Genomic DNA, 16040 nt, shown 5'->3' with positions numbered 1-16040 from the left:
CTGACCCTGTGCCTCATGGGAACAGTCCAGTCCGAACTACCAAGCCATGTCTTTCCCAGACCGGAATCAAGCATCCAAGGACTGGTTTCTGGCTATCAGCCTTCATTCAGCCTGGATAGCTTGACTCCAGTGGTGTGGAGAGCCTGGGACTCACGTCTGAGCATACCCAGCCCACTCGGGGTGAAAATTGCAAAAAACACAGTTGATGGACAGAATGTCGAACAATGTCATACATTCACCCCAGTACAAGGATCTGGGCCTAAATCCATCGTTTTTTTGCACTCCACACCACCCTGGGTTAGACACTGGCTATATGCAAATCAGCTCTGACCCTGTGCCTCATGGGAACAGTCCAGTCCGAACTACCAAGCCATGTCTTTCCCAGACCGGAATCAAGCATCCAAGGACCGGTTTCTGGCTATCAGCCTTCATTCAGCCTGGATAGCTTAACTCCAGTGGTGTGGAGAGCCTGGGACTCACGTCTGAGCATACCCAGCCCACTCGGGGTGAAAATTGCAAAAAACACAGTTGATGGACAGAATGTAGAACAATGTCATACATTCAACCCAGTACAAGGATCTGGGCCTGTCATACATTCACCCCAGTACAAGGATCTGGACCTAAATCCATCGTTTTTTTGCACTCCACACCACCCTGGGTTAGACACTGGCTATATGCAAATCAGCTCTGACCCTGTGCCTCATGGGAACAGTCCAGTCCGAACTACCAAGCCATGTCTTTCCCAGACCAGAATCAAGCATCCAAGGACCGGTTTCTGGCTATCAGCCTTCATGAATTTGAATTTAAAAGTACTTTTAGAGCGCACGTATACCAGCGGTTTCTTGGCGCTATAACTAACGGGCTCTGAGGTTACAAACAAGGAGGGCAGAGGGAGTATTTATTCAAAGGACTTTGTGAATAGGTGGGTTTTAAGACATTTACGGAATTGTGGGTAGAGGGTAATGGAACGAAGTTCAAGGGGAAGGGAATTCCAGAGGGTGGGGGCAAGGACAGCGAATTTAGAACCTCCCCATTTCTTTCTCCGGAAGCATGGGATGGTAAGGAGGGACTGGGAAGAGGAGCGGAGATCCCTGGTGGGAACGTATAGGACGATCTCGGAGGAGATGAACGCTGGCGCCATGCCAAGTCGGGCCAGGAAAGTAATGGATGCGAGCTTGAATTGGATTCTAGCTCGTACGGGAAGCCAGTGTAGGGATTTCAAAAGAGGGGTAGAGTGGTGAAATTTAGGGAGATTGAAGGCCAGGCGGGCCGCCTGGTTTTGTATCTGTTGTAGGCGACGCAGACTGTATGCAGGAATACCGGCATACAGGGCGTTACCATAGTCCAGGCGGGACACCACCATGGCAAGGATGATAAGTTTGAGGGCAGAAAAGGTAAAGAAACGAGACACCCTGCGAATAGTGCGTAGTGAAAGGAAAGAAGAGGATACCACGGAGCTAATCTGGGAGTGAAGGGTGAGTTGAGAATTGAGTTTTATACCTAGTGTTTTGACTGAGGGAGAGGGAACAGGAGAAGGACCGAGAGAGGGGGGCCAAAAGAGGGAGGACCAGGGGCTGGATGAACCACCCGTCAACACCAGCTCGGTTTTGTCAGGGTTGAGTTTAAGGTGGTTGTGGTTCATCCAGTCCCTGATATGGAGCATCACAGTTTGAAAGTTTAGGACACCAAAGGGAGAAGAGAGATTGAAGACCAGCTGGAGGTCGTCCGCATAATTGAAAACGGCGACCTCCATCTGTTGAAGAGAGAAAATCAGGGGAGCAATATACAGATTGAACAAGAGGGGAGAAAGAGAAGAGCCTTGGGGAACCCCGCACTGAACTTTCCGGACGTCCGCCGTGAAGTCACCCAGGCGAACGGCCTGGGTGCGGTCGCTCAGGAAGGAGGATAACCAGACCAGGGCAGTCCCTCCGATCCCCGCCGCCTTGACACGGGAAAGTAGAATGGTATAATCCACCGTATCAAAGGCGGCTGAGAGATCGAGGAGCACAAGGGCCTGGTGCTGATTAGTATCCATACCCTCCCTGAGGGTGTCCAGGACCGACATGACGACGGACTCCGTAGAGTGTGCGGGGCGGAATCCAGCTTGGCGGGGGGCAAGAGCTCCATACTTCTCCACAAAGGAGCTCAGGGCGCTGGTGACGTGGCGCTCGAGTACCTTGGCCAAAAATGGCAGGAGGGAGATGGGGCGGAAATTGGCGGGGACAGAGGGGTCTGCCCCAGGTTTTTTCAAAATGGGCACAATTACCGCAGATTTCAAGGAGTTAGGAACTATGCCATGAGCTAGAGAGCTGTTAAGGAGGTGAAGGGGGGGGTCTGGGCAAGAGACAAAGATATGACGGAGAATGTGAGCGGGGCAGGGGTCGAGCGGAGAGCCAGATTTGATCAAGGGCACCAAGGAGGTCAAGCTTTCCAGAGTGATAGGGGGAAGGGTGGTGAATACGCCCTTGGGGGAGGGACAATGAGGATCAACAAAAGATAAGGAAGGAGAAGGGATGTTGGCCTTGATGGTGGTAATTTTGTCAATAAAATAATTATTGAGAGAAAAGCAGAGTTCTTCGGACGAGGCTGGTTTGAGAGTGGTTCTGTCCGAGAACGCCAGGTTGTGAACGATGGTAAAAATCTCCTTGGACTGGTTCTCCGCGGCTAGGATTTTGGAGGAGAAGTATGATGTTTTAGCCCCCAGGATGTCTTTTTTCTACTGGATGAGTATGTTGGTGTATTCCAGTTTCAAAGCGGGGCAGTAGTTTCTCCTCCAAGCCCGCTCCGCGCGGCGAACAGTTAGTTTGGTGGCCTTAAACTCTTCATTGAACCACCGGGTGGCGTCCTTATCGCGTTTAGAAGTAATACGTTTGAGCGGGGCAACAGAGTCGCGGCCGTGGGAGAGCCACTGATCTATGGCTTCAACCTGGGAGACGGTGGTAAGGCCCTGAAGAGAAGGGAGAGAGGAGGTGAGGAGGGCAGAAAGATTCTCAAGGTTGACACGGCCCCATGATCGGACCCAGGTGTTTTTGGGTCGGGGAAGCTTAATTGGGGGAAGAGTAGGAAGGAGAAATGAGATCAGGTGGTGGTCAGACCAAGAGCAAGGAGAAATAGAGAGTGATTGCACAGGGCAGTTCAGGGACCAAATCTGGTCAAGGGAGTGACCTTTAATGTGAGTGGGGGAGTGAACATGAGGTGTGAAGTTAAGGGAGTGAAGGGTTTCAGAAAATTCCTTCGAGGATGGGCATTCGGCGGGGTCGGAGGGCCAGAAATTAAAATCGCCAAGGAGCAGGATGGAAGAATTGTTTACTGTAATGGTGGCCAGGACCTCCAAGAAGTCAGGGAGAAACTGTAGGGGGGACTGAGGGGGGCGATAGGTGAGAAAGCAAGTCAGGGGGGGAGAGGTGGAGACTGTGCGGATCACCAGAAATTCGGTGGTCGCGATGTTAGGCAGGGATAAAATTTGAAAAGGAAGATCGGTGCGTGCGATGACCGCCACGCCACCCCCGGCGCTACCAGATGGACGGTCCGCCCTGAGGGCATAGTAGGTGGCCGGTAAGGTGGATAAAAGGGCGGGGAGGGAGTCATCGCAGAACCAAGTCTCAGTTAAGAAGAGAAGATCAGGGGAATGGAGATCCAGCAGGACCGAGAGCTCATGTGCATGAGCGACAGCGGACCGGGTGTTAAGGTAGAAGGCCGTAAAGGTTTTGGGGGTTGATGAGGGAACCGTGCTACCAGACGTGGAAGAGGAATCAACTATAGAGAGAGGAGGGGGAGGGGCGGTGGGGGGGGTTAGACCAAGAGAAGAAATGCGGGAGCAGATGGAGGCCGTGATAGGCCAAGGGCCCTGGAAGCTACGAAGTAGGTCCGGGGTATAGGTGATAAGTGGGGCAGAGTGACATGCCCCTAGTCCCGGCCAGTCGCGGACGGGCGCAGACGGGCTTGCCTTAGGCGCGCCTTCGGCGCGCAATCGTCGCGCCCGCTGCGCTCGTCCGCTGCGCTTCCTACCAAGACACATGATTTATGGCAGTGGGACAGGATGTTGGAGGGGGCGTGGCCAACAGAGGGGGCGTGTCTGTGGCGCGCCTCGCGCTCGAGAATGGCGGCAGAAAGAAGGGGGTCGTTGCAGCGTGTAGCGCTGTTTAAAAGATGCCAAGGAGTGCAGGTAGGAGGGGAGAGTTACAGGAACACAGTATCACAATCAAGTTTTAAAAATCAGAGTTATGCTTTCTCCCGGCTTTTCGCCTCAGGAGTCCAATCGCTAGTGAAGCGCCTGGCGTCTGCGCACACTATTTATACAATCTGACGAGGGGGCGTGGCCAACAGAGGGGGCGTGTCTGTGGCGCGCCTCGCGTTCCAGAATGGCGGCAGAAAGAAGGGGGTCGTTGCAGCGTGTAGCGCTGTTTAAAAGATGCCAAGGAGTGCAGGTAGGAGGGGAGAGTTACAGGAACACAGTATCACAATCAAGTTTTAAAAATCAGAGTTATGCTTTCTCCCGGCTTTTCGCCTCAGGAGTCCAATCGCTAGTGAAGCGCCTGGCGTCTGCGCACACTATTTATACAATCTGACGAGGGGGCGTGGCCAACAGAGGGGGCGTGTCTGTGGCGCGCCTCGCGCTCGAGAATGGCGGCAGAAAGAAGGGGGTCGTTGCAGCGTGTAGCGCTGTTTAAAAGATGCCAAGGAGTGCAGGTAGGAGGGGAGAGTTACAGGAACACAGTATCACAATCAAGTTTTAAAAATCAGAGTTATGCTTTCTCCCGGCTTTTCGCCTCAGGAGTCCAATCGCTAGTGAAGCGCCTGGCGTCTGCGCACACTATTTATACAATCTGACGAGGGGGCGTGGCCAACAGAGGGGGCGTGTCTGTGGCGCGCCTCGCGCTCGAGAATGGTGGCAGAAAGAAGGGGGTCGTTGCAGCGTGTAGCGCTGTGTAAAAGATGCCAAGGAGTGCAGGTAGGAGGGGAGAGTTACAGGAACACAGTATCACAATCAAGTTTTAAAAACTCAGAGTTATGCTTTCTCCCGGCTTTTCGCCTCAGGAGTCCAATCGCTAGTCATTCAGTCATTCATTCAGCCTGGATAGCTTGACTCCAGTGGTGTGGAGAGCCTGGGACTCACGTCTGAGCATACCCAGCCCACTCAGGGTGAAAATTGCAAAAAACACAGTTGATGGACAGAATGTAGAACAATGTCATACATTCACCCCAGTACAAGGATCTGGGCCTAAATCCATCGTTTTTTTGCACTCCACACCACCCTGGGTTAGACACTGGCTATATGCAAATCAGCTCTCACCCTGTGCCTCATGGGAACAGTCCAGTCCGAACTACCAAGCCATGTCTTTCCCAGACCGGAATCAAGCATCCAAGGACCGGTTTCTGGCTATCAGCCTTCATTCAGCCTGGATAGCTTGACTCCAGTGGTGTGGAGAGCCTGGGACTCACGTCTGAGCATACCCAGCCCACTCGGGGTGAAAATTGCAAAAAACACAGTTGATAGACAGATTGTAGAACAATGTCATACATTCACCCCAGTACAAGGATCTGGGCCTAAATCCATCGTTTTTTTGCACTCCACACCACCCTGGGTTAGACACTGGCTATATGCAAATCAGCTCTGACCCTGTGCCTCATGGGAACAGTCCAGTCCGAACTACCAAGCCATGTCTTTCCCAGACCGGAATCAAGCATCCAAGGACCGGTTTCTGGCTATCAGCCTTCATTCAACCTGGATAGCTTGACTCCAATGGTGTGGAGAGCCTGGGACTCACGTCTGAGCATACCCAGCCCACTCGGGGTGAAAATTGCAAAAAACTCAGTTGATGGACAGAATGCAGAACAATGTCATACATTCACCCCAGTACAAGGATATGGGCCTAAATCCATCGTTTTTTTGCACTCCTGTAGGAAGGTGGCTACCTGACTATGGTTACCCCAGATTTTTTTGCCTGTGTTTAGCTGGTTTTTTGACTTAGTTGACCTGGTTCCCTGCTAATCAGGGCCCCAGGCCATCTGCTCTCTCTGTAAAATGGATTCCATGTACCCTAGGTACATACCAATTGGAAATGGACTCCTTGTCAGCCCCTGTAGAATGCACTATAGGTGCACAGGGCACAGGAGCCACTAAGGCCTACCAGGGGCTGCAGCATATCTTTTGCCACCCCTGGCTGGTTCTTAAATTGACACAACTGGCTGATCACTCAGCTGGGGTGAGGTGGTGTACACACCCCTTGCTTAGATATAGTATACCTATGTCTAAACCTATATCTGGACACATGTAAACCTGTGAGCCACTCCTATAGACAGGCCTCACCAATCCTGGAGGCTGGGTGCATGGTTTTTATGTGAGATGGAGCTCTAGCATGAGCTGAGCCTGTCTGCAGCCGTCGGGAACAAATCCCTAAGCTGTTTCAGGATAATGCCATACCATATACTATTAAGTGCCTTATAATCCTCGCGGTTATTTAGCAACTCTGGTTTGGCTTTATCAAAACATGTCGTGTAAGGTGTCATACGCTTTGGAATACCATCCCCTCGCCAGTTCTGGCGACGGGGATGGCATTCCACCCCTCTAGAGGGGTAAGACATGTTACTTCACTTTAATGCGGTTGATTTCTCCAAAGGCCTTAAGATCCACAAAATGGATGCCTCTGCCACAGACAAATGTCTGGACCCCTGGAGCTGACCGAAACCCAGTCAAGGGGGTCCTGGACAAAGGGTTTCCTGTCACAGGAGGGTGTCACCGCCCTCCAGACAGGAGATAGTGTATTGTAGCAGGGAGGTTTGAAAGAAACCAGACACTGCCTGGGGCGCACAAGGCTGCCCCTTGCATAATCCGGCCAAACCGGTTCTGGGGCACTCCAGCCCTCGTGCCAGGGCGGCCTGGATCAAAGGAAGGGGGTGTATCCACCCACTTCCTGGGTCCCACCCATAGGAGGGGACCTAGCAGGTAATCACGCCCACCAGATTCGAATAAGAGTGGGAGCAGTGCCAATGCACATCAGATTTCCTGGAAGAAACATTTGAAACGATATTCTGGACCCTTCGCCCTCCATCTCAACGTGGAAGCCCGAAGAATCTCCCTTGTGGTCAAGGAGTGACCACCCTGCAGCAGCAGGCACCATCCAGCCCTCGACGTCTACTTGGTTGCAGTTCCCGCCGGAACTCGAGCGACTGAGATCGACGAGATCAAGCTTGCCCAGCTTCTAACAGCCCGATCCACAGTCCCTGCAAAGCTGAGACCCGTGGAGGCGACCGGAAGCGTGGGGCACGCCATCTTGAAGTGACCACGAGAAGCTGACCGTGCAGCCCACGAGTGAACCTCGAAGCTGTACACCGGGGTTTGAGAAGCCCCCACCCTGAGCTACTCCTGAGCCGAAGTTCAGCCCTCCACACTCGACGAGTGCTGCGTGGGGCCCTTTGGCACGATTTGGCTCAACGCGTTGGCCCGGTCACTTGCCAGCTGGCTTGTGGTCCCTGTGCCGACGAACTACAAAAGAAGACTCGTGATTCTGGTTGCTCCAGATCCACACCAGCTCCCCTGAAAGGGAGCCCCGACTCTGACCTTCCTGGTCCGAGTGAGACGCCATCTTCCAATCCCGCGTGGATTGCTCTTACCAAGGCTTGTTTGCTCCAAACCGGAAGCCGACTGCACCGACGGTGAGAGCCTGCGTGGGACAGATCGTGACCTGCTCCTGGACGTCGCAGATGCCCCAGAGCCCACGTGACAGCGAAGAGAAGCGCCTCGACGACCACCTGATTGCGCCCGACATTGCCTGGTTCCGTCCTGGTTCCACCCTGGTCACTGCTGAGTGACCCAGACTCTGTCCCCTCTGCTTTCAGGTACTCTACAACTTGAGTCCACCCTTGGACTCCACCGGACACTTCGTCTTCACCCTGCCTGCAGCCCTTTCAGCTTCAAGCACCAAGAGCCTGCGTGTCAAAACCCGACGCCACTTCGACCCTGTGCACCCACTTCCTGTGGGTGAGGTAACTTTGCTCCGCCGGTGTTCCCACACTGGTGCACACCTCTAGGGTCTGTGTGTTAAGTTTTGTTCCTCTAGGTTCGGCGGAAGTGTCCTTAAACTTTAACTATTTGACTTTTACGCACCATTGGTTAACATTGGTGCGTGCGTGCGCTTTCCGCACATCTCCCGAATCCCGAGGGCCATTCCCGACTTCAGCATTGCTTGTCCTGACTGCTCCCAGCGATTCCCTAGGCCCTAGGCCTAACCACTGTTCGAGTGGCCTCTCTTATACCACTTGTTTAGTATATGGTTTGAGTGGCCCCCTGCCCTCATCCATAATTGTGCAACTTTGTATGTTTAAACAGTGCTTTTGATTTAACGCTTGTGCCCCTTTATTCATAAAGAATACTGGGGATTGTTTTTAGTAATAAACACATATATTTTTATAATATATACTTGTGTGGTGTCCTTTCATTTGGTATTACAGGATTGTATGTGGTAAAACAGCTCGCTTAACACGACCTCTTAAGTTAAGCCTTTAGGCTGCTTAGTCCATGCTACCACTAGGATAGCTTGTCTAATAAGGTTGACTTACAACCAGACACCATAAGGGGATTGTTTGGTCAGGTAGTAGGTGGTTCCAGAATTGGAAACATCCCCTACCAGGCCAACTTCTCACAACTCCACACCACCCTGGGTTAGACACTGGCTATATGCAAATCAGCTCTGACTCTGTGCCTCATGGGAACAGTCCAGTCCGAACTACCAAGCCATGTCTTTCCCAGACTGGAATCAAGCATCCAAGGACCGGTTTCTGGCTATCAGCCTTCATTCAGCCTGGATAGCTTGACTCCAGTGGTGTGGAGAGCCTGGGACTCACGTCTGAGCATACCCAGCCCACTCGGGGTGAAAATTGCAAAAAACACAGTTGATGGACAGATTGTAGAACAATGTCATACATTCACCCCAGTACAAGGATCTGGGCCTAAATCCATCGTTTTTTTGCACTCCACACCACCCTGGGTTAGACACTGGCTATATGCAAATCAGCTCTGACCCTGTGCCTCATGGGAACAGTCCAGTCCGAACTACCAAGCCATCTCTTTCCCAGACCGGAATCAAGCATCCAAGGACTGGTTTCTGGCTATCAGCCTTCATTCAGCCTGGATAGCTTGACTCCAGTGGTGTGGAGAGCCTGGGACTCACGTCTGAGCATACCCAGCCCACTCTGGGTGAAAATTGCAAAAAACACAGTTGATGGACAGAATGTAGAACAATGTCATACATTCACCCCAGTACAAGGATCTGGGCCTAAATCCTTCGTTTTTTTGCACTCCACACCACCCTGGGTTAGACACTGGCTATATGCAAATCAGCTCTGACCCTGTGCCTCATGGGAACAGTCCAGTCCGAACTACCAAGCCATGTCTTTCCCAGACCGGAATCAAGCATCCAAGGACCGGTTTCTGGCTATCAGCCTTAATTCAGCCTGGATAGCTTGACTCCAGTGGTGTGGAGAGCCTGGGACTCACGTCTGAGCATACCCAGCCCACTCGGGGTGAAAATTGCAAAAAACACAGTTGATGGACAGAATGTAGAACAATGTCATACATTCACCCCAGTACAAGGATCTGGACCTAAATCCATCGTTTTTTTGCACTCCACACCACCCTGGGTTAGACACTGGCTATATGCAAATCAGCTCTGACCCTGTGCCTCATGGGAACAGTCCAGTCCGAACTACCAAGCCATGTCTTTCCCAGACCAGAATCAAGCATCCAAGGACCGGTTTCTGGCTATCAGCCTTCATTCAGCCTGGATAGCTTGACTCCAGTGGTGTGGAGAGCCTGGGACTCACGTCTGAGCATACCCAGCCCACTCGGGGTGAAAATTGCAAAAAACACAGTTGATGGACAGAATGTAGAACAATGTCATACATTCACCCCAGTACAAGGATCTGGGCCTAAATCCATCGTTTTTTTGCACTCCACACCACCCTGGGTTAGACACTGGCTATATGCAAATCAGCTCTGACCCTGTGCCTCATGGGAACAGTCCAGTCCGAACTACCAAGCCATGTCTTTCCCAGACCGGAATCAAGCATCCAAGGACCGGTTTCTGGCTATCAGCCTTCATTCAGCCTGGATAGCTTGACTCCAGTGGTGTGGAGAGCCTGGGACTCACGTCTGAGCATACCCAGCTCACTCGGGGTGAAAATTGCAAAAAACTCAGTTGATGGACAGAATGCAGAACAATGTCATACATTCACCCCAGTACAAGGATATGGGCCTAAATCCATCATTTTTTTGCACTCCACACCACCCTGGGTTAGACACTGGCTATATGCAAATCAGCTCTGACCCTGTGCCTCATGGGAACAGTCCAGTCCGAACTACCAAGCCATGTCTTTCCCAGACTGGAATCAAGCATCCAAGCACCGGTTTCTGGCTATCAGCCTTCATTCAGCCTGGATAGCTTGACTCCAGTGGTGTGGAGAGCCTGGGACTCACGTCTGTGCATACCCAGCCCACTCGGGGTGAAAATTGCAAAAAACACAGTTGATGGACAGATTGTAGAACAATGTCATACATTCACCCCAGTACAAGGATCTGGGCCTAAATCCATCGTTTTTTTGCACTCCACACCACCCTGGGTTAGACACTGGCTATATGCAAATCAGCTCTGACCTTGTGCCTCATGGGAACAGTCCAGTCCGAACTACCAAGCCATGTCTTTCCCAGACCGGAATCAAGCATCCAAGGACCGGTTTCTGGCTATCAGCCTTCATTCAGCCTGGATAGCTTGACTCCAGTGGTGTGGAGAGCCTGGGACTCAGTCTGAGCATACCCAGCCCACTCGGGGTGAAAATTGCAAAAAACACAGTTGATGGACAGAATGTAGAACAATGTCATACATTCACCCCAGTACAAGGATCTGGGCCTAAATCCATCGTTTTTTTGCACTCCACACCACGCTGGGTTAGACACTGGCTATATGCAAATCAGCTCTGACCCTGTGCCTCATGGGAACAGTCCAGTCCGAACTACCAAGCCATGTCTTTCCCAGACCGGAATCAAGCATCCAAGGACCGGTTTCTGGCTATCAGCCTTCATTCAGCCTGGATAGCTTGACTCCAGTGGTGTGGAGAGCCTGGGACTCACGTCTGAGCATACCCAGCCCACTCGGGGTGAAAATTGCAAAAAACACAGTTGATGGACAGAATGTAGAACAATGTCATACATTCACCCCAGTACAAGGATCTGGGCCTAAATCCATCGTTTTTTTGCACTCCACACCACCCTGGGTTAGACACTGGCTATATGCAAATCAGCTCTGACCCTGTGCCTCATGGGAACAGTCCAGTCCGAACTACCAAGCCATGTCTTTCCCGGACCGGAATCAAGCATCCAAGGACCGGTTTCTGGCTATCAGCCTTCATTCAGCCTGGATAGCTTGACTCCAGTGGTGTGGAGAGCCTGGGACTCTCGTCTGAGCATACCCAGCCCACTCGGGGTGAAAATTGCAAAAAACACAGTTGATGGACAGAATGTAGAACAATGTCATACATTCACCCCAGTACAAGGATCTGGGCCTAAATCCATCGTTTTTTTGCACTCCACACCACCCTGGGTTAGACACTGGCTATATGCAAATCAGCTCTGACCCTGTGCATCATGGGAACAGTCCAGTCCGAACTACCAAGCCATGTCTTTCCCAGACCGGAATCAAGCATCCAAGGACCGGTTTCTGGCTATCAGCCTTCATTCAGCCTGGATAGCTTGACTCCAGTGGTGTGGAGAGCCTGGGACTCACGTCTGAGCATACCCAGCCCACTCGGGGTGAAAATTGCAAAAAACACAGTTGATGGACAGAATGCAGAACAATGTCATACATTCACCCCAGTACAAGGATCTGGGCCTAAATCCATCGTTTTTTTGCACTCCACACCACCCTGAGTTAGACACTGGCTATATGCAAATCAGCTCTGACCCTGTGCCTCATGGGAACAGTCCAGTCCGAACTACCAAGCCATGTCTTTCCCAGACCGGAATCAAGCATCCAAGGACCGGTTTCTGGCTATCAGCCTTCATTCAGCCTGGATAGCTTGACTCCAGTGGTGTGGAGAGCCTGGGACTCACGTCTGAGCATAGCCAGCCCACTCGGGGTGAAAATTGCAAAAAACACAGTTGATGGACAGATTGTAGAACAATGTCATACATTCACCCCAGTACAAGGATCTGGGCCTAAATCCATCGTTTTTTTGCACTCCACACCACCCTGGGTTAGACACTGGCTATATGCAAATCAGCTCTGACCCTGTGCCTCATGGGAACAGTCCAGTCCGAACTACCAAGCCATGTCTTTCCCAGACCGGAATCAAGCATCCAAGGACCGGTTTCTGGCTATCAGCCTTCATTCAGCCTGGATAGCTTGACTCCAGTGGTGTGGAGAGCCTGGGACTCACGTCTGAGCATACCCAGCCCACTCGAGGTGAAAATTGCAAAAAACTCAGTTGATGGACAGAATGCAGAACAATGTCATACATTCACCCCAGTACAAGGATATGGGCCTAAATCCATCGTTTTTTTGCACTCCACACCACCCTGGGTTAGACACTGGCTATATGCAAATCAGCTCTGACCCTGTGCCTCATGGGAACAGTCCCGTCCGAACTACCAAGCCATGTCTTTCCCAGACTGGAATCAAGCATCCAAGGACCGGTTTCTGGCTATCAGCCTTCATTAAGCCTGGATAGCTTGACTCCAGTGGTGTGGAGAGCCTGGGACTCACGTCTGAGCATACCCAGCCCACTCGGGGTGAAAATTGCAAAAAACACAGTTGATGGACAGATTGTAGAACAATGTCATACATTCACCCCAGTACAAGGATCTGGGCCTAAATCCATCGTTTTTTTGCACTCCACACCACCCTGGGTTAGACACTGGCTATATGCAAATCAGCTCTGACCCTGTGCCTCATGGGAACAGTCCAGTCCGAACTACCAAGCCATGTCTTTCCCAGACCGGAATCAAGCATCCAAGGACTGGTTTCTGGCTATCAGCCTTCATTCAGCCTGGATAGCTTGACTCCAGTGGTGTGGAGAGCCTGGGACTCACGTCTGAGCATACCCAGCCCACTCTGGGTGAAAATTGCAAAAAACACAGTTGATGGACAGAATGTAGAACAATGTCATACATTCACCCCAGTACAAGGATCTGGGCCTAAATCCATCGTTTTTTTGCACTCCACACCACCCTGGGTTAGACACTGGCTATATGCAAATCAGCTCTGACCCTGTGCCTCATGGGAACAGTCCAGTCCGAACTACCAAGCCATGTCTTTCCCAGACCGGAATCAAGCATCCAAGGACCGGTTTCTGGCTATCAGCCTTAATTCAGCCTGGATAGCTTGACTCCAGTGGTGTGGAGAGCCTGGGACTCACGTCTGAGCATACCCAGCCCACTCGGGGTGAAAATTGCAAAAAACACAGTTGATGGACAGAATGTAGAACAATGTCATACATTCACCCCAGTACAAGGATCTGGACCTAAATCCATCGTTTTTTTGCACTCCACACCACCCTGGGTTAGACACTGGCTATATGCAAATCAGCTCTGACCCTGTGCCTCATGGGAACAGTCCAGTCCGAACTACCAAGCCATGTCTTTCCCAGACCAGAATCAAGCATAAAAGGACCGGTTTCTGGCTATCAGCCTTCATTCAGCCTGGATAGCTTGACTCCAGTGGTGTGGAGAGCCTGGGATTCACGTCTGAGCATACCCAGCCCACTCGGGGTGAAAATTGCAAAAAACACAGTTGATGGACAGAATGTAGAACAATGTCATACATTCACCCCAGTACAAGGATCTGGGCCTAAATCCATCGTTTTTTTGCACTCCACACCACCCTGGGTTAGACACTGGCTATATGCAAATCAGCTCTGACCCTGTGCCTCATGGGAACAGTCCAGTCCGAACTACCAAGCCATGTCTTTCCCAGACCGGAATCAAGCATCCAAGGACCGGTTTCTGGCTATCAGCCTTCATTCAGCCTGGATAGCTTGACTCCAGTGGTGTGGAGAGCCTGGGACTCACGTCTGAGCATACCCAGCCCACTCGGGGTGAAAATTGCAAAAAACTCAGTTGATGGACAGAATGCAGAACAATGTCATACATTCACCCCAGTACAAGGATATGGGCCTAAATCCATCATTTTTTTGCACTCCACACCACCCTGGGTTAGACACTGGCTATATGCAAATCAGCTCTGACCCTGTGCCTCATGGGAACAGTCCTGTCCGAACTACCAAGCCATGTCTTTCCCAGACTGGAATCAAGCATCCAAGCACCGGTTTCTGGCTATCAGCCTTCATTCAGCCTGGATAGCTTGACTCCAGTGGTGTGGAGAGCCTGGGACTCACGTCTGTGCATACCCAGCCCACTCGGGGTGAAAATTGCAAAAAACACAGTTGATGGACAGAATGTAGAACAATGTCATACATTCACCCCAGTACAAGGATCTTGGCCTTAAATCCATTGTTTTTTTGCACTCCACACCACCCTGGGTTAGACACTGGCTATATGCAAATCAGCTCTGACCCTGTGCCTCATGGGAACAGTCCAGTCCGAACTACCAAGGCATGTCTTTCCAAGACCAGAATCAAGCATCCAAGGACCGGTTTCTGGCTATCAGCCTTCATTCAGCCTGGATAGCTTGACTCCAGTGGTGTGGAGAGCCTGGCACTCACGTCTGAGCATACCCAGCCCACTCGGGGTGAAAATTGCAAAAAACACAGTTGATGGACAGAATGTAGAACAATGTCATACATTCACCCCAGTACAAGGATCTGGGCCTAAATCCATCGTTTTTTTGCACTCCACGCCACCCTGGGTTAGACACTGGCTATATGCAAATCAGCTCTGACCCTGTGCCTCATGGGAACAGTCCAGTCCGAACTACCAAGCCATGTCTTTCCCAGACCGGAATCAAGCATCCAAGGACCGGTTTCTGGCTATCAGCCTTCATTCAGCCTGGATAGCTTGACTCCAGTGGTGTGGAGAGCCTGGGACTCACGTCTGAGCATACCCAGCCCACTCGGGGTGAAAATTGCAAAAAACACAGTTGATGGACAGAATGTAGAACAATGTCATACATTCACCCCAGTACAAGGATCTGGGCCTAAATCCATCGTTTTTTTGCACTCCACACCACCCTGGGTTAGACACTGGCTATATGCAAATCAGCTCTGACCCTGTGCCTCATGGGAACAGTCCAGTCCGAACTACCAAGCCATGTCTTTCCCGGACCGGAATCAAGCATCCAAGGACCGGTTTCTGGCTATCAGCCTTCATTCAGCCTGGATAGCTTGACTCCAGTGGTGTGGAGAGCCTGGGACTCACGTCTGAGCATACCCAGCCCACTCGGGGTGAAAATTGCAAAAAACACAGTTGATGGACAGAATGTAGAACAATGTCATACATTCACCCCAGTACAAGGATCTGGGCCTAAATCCATCGTTTTTTTGCACTCCACACCACCCTGGGTTAGACACTGGCTATATGCAAATCAGCTCTGACCCTGTGCATCATGGGAACAGTCCAGTCCGAACTACCAAGCCATGTCTTTCCCAGACCGGAATCAAGCATCCAAGGACCGGTTTCTGGCTATCAGCCTTCATTCAGCCTGGATAGCTTGACTCCAGTGGTGTGGAGAGCCTGGGACTCACGTCTGAGCATACCCAGCCCACTCGGGGTGAAAATTGCAAAAAACACAGTTGATGGACAGAATGCAGAACAATGTCATACATTCACCCCAGTACAAGGATCTGGGCCTAAATCCATCGTTTTTTTGCACTCCACACCACCCTGAGTTAGACACTGGCTATATGCAAATCAGCTCTGACCCTGTGCCTCATGGGAACAGTCCAGTCCGAACTACCAAGCCATGTCTTTCCCAGACCGGAATCAAGCATCCAAGGACCGGTTTCTGGCTATCAGCCTTCATTCAGCCTGGATAGCTTGACTCCAGTGGTGTGGAGAGCCTGGGACTCACGTCTGAGCATAGCCAGCCCACTCG

Source organism: Lissotriton helveticus, chromosome 5_2 (assembly GCF_964261635.1).
Source record: "Lissotriton helveticus chromosome 5_2, aLisHel1.1, whole genome shotgun sequence".
Classification (NCBI taxonomy): Eukaryota; Metazoa; Chordata; class Amphibia; order Caudata; family Salamandridae; genus Lissotriton; species Lissotriton helveticus.
The sequence above is the reverse complement of the archived record's forward strand: the minus strand, read 5'-3'. Positions refer to the sequence as shown.